The 7,157-nt window shown below is 47.6% G+C and overlaps 1 long non-coding RNA gene across 1 annotated transcript; it reads right to left on the bottom strand.

Annotated features, from left to right (window-relative positions):
* Positions 1-210: 210 nt before the first annotated feature.
* On the bottom strand, positions 211-6,917 carry LOC116636044. Its single transcript, XR_004300275.1, has 3 exons — positions 6,822-6,917; positions 1,536-1,641; positions 211-814 (listed from the first exon to the last, which is right to left on the bottom strand). It is a non-coding gene; the product is annotated as an uncharacterized LOC116636044 (long non-coding RNA).
* Positions 6,918-7,157: the final 240 nt, after the last annotated feature.

The following is a 7,157-nucleotide window of genomic DNA, read 5'->3' as shown; positions in this document are numbered from 1 at the left end:
CTGTCCCTGTTTGTTGGTACCAGTAACTCCTTCTTCTTCTTCTTCTGTTTTTTTTTTAAGATTTTATTTATTTATTTGAGAGTGTGTGCATGAGCGGAGATTGGGGGGGCGGGCATCGGGCAGAGGGGGAGGGGGAAGCAGACTCCCTGCTGAGCAGGGAGCCTGCCACAGGCTGGATATTAGGACCCTGGGATCATGACCTGAGCTGAAGGCAGATGTTTAACCAACTGAGCCACCCAGGTGCCCCGGTGCCTGTTAACTTCTGATCCCATCTGAAGTAGGTACACCTGTTTGACCAAGTCCCGCTGTGGGTCCATGTCGAAAGGAGACTAGAGAAGGAAGCATCTGGCCTTTGGGGCTCTTTCTTAAGGTACTAAGATTCATGAGGCAGTAAATGTCCTGAGCTTGGGAGAGGAGTTCAGATGCTGGGTAGCCAAAAATGACCCCAACTAACCCCCCTTCCTCTAATCCCAAGTGAAGGGGAGAGCCTGGATCAACATTGCTGGCCTACCAGAGAGTTGGAAATGAGTCCGGTATACACGTTCTAGCACCAAGGGCAGTATGCATTGACCTGAGAAGCAAGCCCTTTAGGAAGCAGGGTCAGCACAACCAGTTGACCTCCTCTCACGGAAGGAGGGAAAGACTTCTCCCAGGCTGTCCCTCTCCCTCCCCGGCCTCCAGTGCGGAGAGGAGAGGGGGTGGTGGGGAGGCTTCCTGATGGCTCAAGCAGCCCTTCCACCTGTACCTAGATTAGCTCTGCTTGCTCCAGCCATCCTTTTTGGGCCAGCAGGAAGGAAATCGAAGCTGCCACCATCTAAAAACAGAAGAGCAAAGCCTAGGTCAGAGAGTTTTACCTTTGGCTTCGACCTCCCATCCCAGACCTGCTACTTAGTCTTTCGATAATCTGTGAATCTTGACATACGGTGATTCATCTTGGTTTTGTCACTGTTAGTCACCAAGCACAAGGACTGGTGCATCGGAGATGGGGACGATGGGTAGGGCGGGGGGAACATGTGTGCTAATCAGCCAGCCTTCAAAGCCCCAGGCCACAGTTTCCTCTCCTGATGTTGTGCAGCCCAGGGGAGGGGAGGGGCGGTTTAATCTATGGTTTATTTTTTGTTTGTTTTAGTCTCCCACCCATTTAGGGAGTTGGTTAAAAAAAAGAAGAAGAAAACCCAAATAAAACCAAAAAAGGAAATTCTTTTTTGAGTCATCTAATTATTTGTTCTCTGCCTTTAAAGAGCGGCAAACTAATCCCCAAACGTAGCACTCATAAAAGGATGATACACATGGTCAGTCAGGGTCTCAAGCCATTCCCAAGATCCTGCTCTGGGGTGGGCCCTTGGTGACACACTGTTTTCCTCTATCCTCTTCCTGGGGATGTGGCTGGGAAGTACCTTCTAGGCAGGGTGGGTGATTCCAGCAGTCTGATTCTGGCTCGCAGAGAGCAAGGTCGCGTGGGAAGTGGAATGTAGCTGCTCCCAGCCATCCTTCCTCTACCCCCTACCACAGCCTAGTTTCTACAGCATCCTCACCTTTTCCCTAAGGCTGTCCGAAGCTGCTAGGGGAGCCACACATAAAGGCGTCATAACAGCTCTGGGCAGTCGAAAACTTCTCAGTACCCCTTTATTAATCAGATCACTGGAAATTAATACATTTAGAATATATTAGTTTAGCTCCTTATAAAAATGCCTTCACTGAGCCAAGGTTCATTAGTATAGTCCCAAATTTCTTACAAAGGAAACATAAGAGATAGGAAAAACCCCCCACATTTTTTGTATCTTCTGAAAACTCAAGTGAAGACGTTATCTATTATGTTTCTCAGAGTCCTGCCTTTTAAAGATCTGATAAATTTCACTTAGCTTTTAGCATGAGGAAAGACATTACGTTTCCGCATGAGCTGATATTGCTTCCTTTTTTTTTCAGACAGTAAGAGTGATGTAACCAATTTTGTTTCCCTTTTTGCTTTGCCTGTCAGGGAGCCCAGACTTAAATTTAATATCCATTGACAAAATTATCTTATCTCCCGTTCCTGCTCTTCCCTTTCCTCTATGTGGTTTCTCATCTCCCTTTTTATCTTTCCTTTAATTGCCTCACCTTTTTGTACATTTAATTTCAGCTACATCAGAGTTTTTAAAGATTTATTTATTTATTTATTTAATTTGACACAGAGAGAGCGTACAAGCACGGGGAGCGGCAGGCAGAGGAAGAGGGAGAAGCAGGCTCCCTGCTCAGCAGAGAGCCCCATGTGGGGCTCGCCCGGGATCATGACCCAACCCAAAGGCAGATGCTTTTTAACTGACGGAGCCACCCAGGCGGCGCCCCTGCCACCAGAGTAACAAATAGCAAAGCCAACCAACCAATCAGTAACATGATCAAAGTCACCCAGAACTTGATCTCACTTTTCTGATGTCCCCAGGCTAGTTAGAGAGACTAACTCACAGGCCAGAACACATGAAAGTATTATAAGAATATGTTCAAGTACTAAGTTAGAAGAATAAAGATTTTAGGGGTTAAGGAGACAGATCAGTGAAGATTGGAGCAGTCAAGGAAGGCTTCCTGAAGGAGGCAGTACTTATTGTAAGCTTTGAAGGCTTGGATTCATTTCGTTGGACCCGCTGTATGGTTGGGTTGGACTAAAGGAGGCTGTGGGACAAGTACCTGGGACTTTGTCTGGTTGGCTCTTTCCTGGGGGGCACTCTCTGAACTTCTCTGAGTGGCCAGTGCACTGCTTTCTGGGGAGCAACTATGTGAAGGTGATAGGGTCAGTTCTCAGTAAAATGGTGAAATAGGTGGCACTGGTCTGGGTGCCATTGACGTTTTAGATGGGACAATCCTCCGTTGGAACTATCCCGCCTACTGCAGTATGTTTGGCACCCCGGTTCACACCCACTACATGCCAGTAGCCATCCCCAGTCACTGGGCCAGGCCCGTGTGTCTGCACGCTTTCCCTACGCCTCCTGGAGGGCGGTAACCACCCAGGTGAGACCTACCACTCCCTCAAATGCCCAAGATTCTCCTCTTTAGCCTGCCATCCTCAACTAGGATTTCTAGATTTGCAAACAAAATGGAGAACTCCCAGTTAAATTTCAGATTTCAGATAAACCACAAATGATTTTTTAGTATAAATATGTCCCCAATATTGCATTATCTGCCACCTATCTGAAATTCAAATTTAACTAAAGGTCCTTATTTTATCTGGAAGCCCTACTCACAGCCTGTCACCAGCACTAACAAACCTGCCTCCCAGAAATTCTAACTGGGTTGATCATTGCTCTGTGTGCTGAACCATCCCCTACTTCTTCCCTGTGAGACCCATCTATTTTGCATTTCAGTTCCTCATGTTCATTCTCTGTTCTAAGTCTCAGTGGGATGGTAGATACATTTAATCAGATGAGCAAATTCTTAATATGTAGACTAGTTATCCCAACCAGATAACATCTTTAAAAAAATTACACGAACATTTGTATTAAATGAAAAGAATCTATGGGGCAAAATGTATTTGGAATTGGTTCCGGTATACACATAATTCAAAATTACAGCCAATATTTTGTATAACCAGATACCATCTTACCTTAACGTGGTTAAAGTACACACCAGACTCCAGAAGGCCCTCAAACTAAATGGTGGCGGGGAGGACAGACGGGGAGATAAGAACCATTCTTAGGGCTTACGGTGGATGCCACGAGACCCCAAAATTTCAATGATTCCCAAGTTTGCCTGCACAATGGAGAGCTTTAGAGATGACTGATGTCTGGTCCTACCCTCAGAGACTCATTGAATTATTCTGGGGTGGAGCTTGGGCATAGGGATTTTTTGAAACCCCCTTGCACTCCCCAGGGTGGTTAAAACGTGTAGCCAAGGTTGAGAATCACTCATCCACTTTCTGAGAAAAGAGAGAAAAAGGAGAGAGCAAGATAGGGCATGAGAGGGAAAGAGAGAGAATGCGACCCGGGTTTCAGGTGCTCTGCTTGGCATCGGTCATTGAGGCGATTTGGAAGAGTCCAGAGGCAAACCCATTCCACTCAAGCTGGGGACAAAAAAAGTTCAAGAGAGTCATATACTCCAAATGTGTTCCATTTCCAGCAAAACAGATGTGAAAAAAGAACTTTTGAAGAACCCAGAGAGTGCTCCATTTTGTGCCAGATACTGTCCTTAGAGATGCCCCAGTTTACAAAAAAGAAAAAACAAATCCCCTAGAGAGAGCCCCACTTTTCTTTACTACCGGGTGACTTAACCAACGCCAGCACCAGGGTTAGAGGCCCCGGCTGCTCACACGCGTGGCCTTGCCAGTGTTGGCTAAGGAGCCAGCTTCTGATGTCGCCCTGGGCACCTCCGAGAGAGAGAGAGAGAGAGAGAGAGAGAGAGAGAGAGAGAGAGGCAGGCTCCCCTCTGGGCTCCAGTGGGCTGCGAGCCCAGGATGTCCCTGCGCTATCACACACACCGGCCTCGCCGCTGACAAATAGGTCAGCAGCGACAGGGCTCCAGCCTCCACCAAGAAGTGTTTGCCCCTGGCAGGAAGCCGCTTCTGCAGAATTAAAAACCATCAGAGTTGATCAAAGGAAGTGCAGGGTAGGCTGGCGGGCGGGCCAGATCCTAATCTCTGCTCGCTGGCCTCACACATCAGTGCGCATGAGTCACCCCGCTGAGCTCAGCGGACATGCTGTTTGGATTAGGCTTTTACAGGCGAGGTTTGCCAAGCTCGCCTTTGCCTTTGCCGGCTCAGCTCGCTGCACAGAACAGCGGAGAGGTGAGGAAGGAAGGTGGGGATGTGGGTTAGATGTGGCTGCCCAGGTGCCGGAGAGGAGCCCGTTGGCTCCCCGGGTACACAGGACTGTGGCACCCACCAGGGAGCAGCTGTGAATCCCCAGCCGGCCTTCTGGGCTTGGCCTGATGAACCCCCTCATGAGCACAGAGCCTACACCGGGCCCACACATCCTTCCTCTCCTGCCAGCTCTCCAATTAAGATGTACTATTACAGGACGCACATTTTGCCTTCACTCAGTCACTCGCCTCTCAACCAGCAGGAATTCCTTTTCTCAAAAGCAGGCAACACTTCACCACTCAGGCATCTTGCTCAAAAGCAGTGGAGTCCAGCAAAAAAGGGAGGGAAATCAGAAAATAAAAATTCCTAAATTAAGAGCCAACCCATAAAAGCAGGGCTTCCCCTAGTGCCTGGCTGGTGTGACATCACCATGAATTACTCAATGAAAATGGTGTCAGAGTAGCAGCTCGATTATATGTGGAAAAGTTCCCCAAGAAACAGAACTCTGCAGAAAATAAGTAAGGGTAGAAGAATCCCGCCCCGCACTTAGGTCTTTAAAAGCTGCCTCCAGAAGGGCCGATTTCCCTGGGCAAAGAGCAGGGTGGGATCCTCTTCTGAGCGGCACCTGGCAAGGTCTGGGTGCTCAGAGTTGCTGTAGATAGAACCCAGTGGTTTGCTTTGCTTCCTTCTGTGGGAGCAATGGTAGGAACAAGACCAAAATCCTTTGTTTCAGACCCTGCCAAGTTTTGCTTCTGTGCATGGTAACTTGGGAAGAGGCAGCCCCCGTTATTTTGGAAGCCAAGGATTTTTGGCTTGTGGTCTCTGCTGGGATTCTCTTTAGAGTATTTTAGACTCTCATTTATTAAAGACATCTAAATAGAGGTGGCAGTCCTTGACACTTTCAAAATAAATGTTGCCACCAGTCCCGACACCACCACCCTAAACCACAAGTTTTCCAACTGACCATTGCTCAATTGGCTGTAATTTATTTATTTATTTAAAGATTTTATTTATTTATTTGACAGAGAGATAGAGAGAGAGAGAACAAGTAGGCAGAGCGGCAGGCAGAGGGAGAGGGAGAAGCAGGCTCCCCACTGAGCAGGGAGCCCGAAGCAGGGCTCTGTCCCAGGACCCCAGGATCATGATCCGAGCCAAAGGCAGATGCTTAACTGACTGAGCCACCCAGGAGCCCCAGTTGGCTGTAATTTAAAAAGCATTTCTTGTTCCTGGCTTCAGGTTTCTTCTTATCTATCTTTAATTCTCGGGGTGATCGTATTGGCTCATGGAACCTGGCTTTCCTTTCCTCCTTTATTATCTTCACTTGGAAGTTTTCCACTGTAATGGGAAGGTACTACCCTGGATAATAGCCTCCCGGTTATTAAAGCGTGGCGCAGCAGTATCGTAGAGTGGTCAGGGTCTGGCTGGCAGGAAAGCCCGCATTGGAGCCCTGGCTCTGCCACCAAAGAGCAGTGTGACCTTGGAACAATTTTCTTAACCCTTCCTGCCTCCATTTTCTCATCTGTAAAATATGGACAGGTGAGGTGACTCGTTGGTGAGGACTAATGAGCTAATGCAACTTAGTAAAGTCCCTGGCACCAAGTAAACACAGAATCCATGTATTATTTATATTGCAATAATTACTCCGCAACCAGCCTTATAGAGCTAATGGTGGTAAGCTTAATAAGAATCGATAGCTTACTCTTTCCGTCTGCAATTCTCAATGCCCAGAGAGTTAACATTTGCTTTAATCAAAAGTATTTGCCTGACGGTACCTGTGTATTATTTGTTTAAAAAAAGACCATAAGAGAAGAGGGGAGGATCATTTTAAGTGATTAAAATGTACTTACCCCTGGGGCACCTGGGTGGCTCAGTCGTTAAGCGTCTGCCTTCGGCTCAGGTCATGATCCCAGGGTCCTGGGATCGAGCCCCGCATCAGGCTCCCTGCTCCGCGGGAAGCCTGCTTCTCCCTCTCCCACTCCCCGTGCTTTTGTTCCCTCTCTGGCTGTCTTTCTCTCTGTCAAATAAATAAAACCTTTAAAAAAAAAAATGTACTTACCCTTGGGTGTTCCTTCTAGAACTGGAAGAAGAAAAGTCTCGTAACGCTCCAGGGTTTGTTATGGATGGTGGCCACAGAGTGCGGATTCACTTCCTAGTGGAATCTGTTAGTAGAGGAAGCCCTGGGTAGGAATTTCACATGGTTCGATGTATCAAAAAAGCCCATCTATCAAACTTCTACCTGTTCTCTGGGTAGCAGGGAATGATGGTAACAATTGAAGGTCTTTCCTTTTAGAAAGACACAGTGACAGGTGGTGTTTCTGGTGCACACATAGGCAGTCTACAGGTGGAAGCTGAGAAGGGGGGATTGGGGCTGCTCTGCATAAAAAAGTAAAGC

Source organism: Phoca vitulina, unplaced genomic scaffold (assembly GCF_004348235.1).
Source record: "Phoca vitulina isolate PV1807 unplaced genomic scaffold, GSC_HSeal_1.0 scaffold12, whole genome shotgun sequence".
NCBI lineage: Eukaryota > Metazoa > Chordata > Mammalia > Carnivora > Phocidae > Phoca > Phoca vitulina.
Note: the sequence above shows the minus strand (reverse complement) of the source record. Positions and strands in the feature narration are given on the sequence as shown.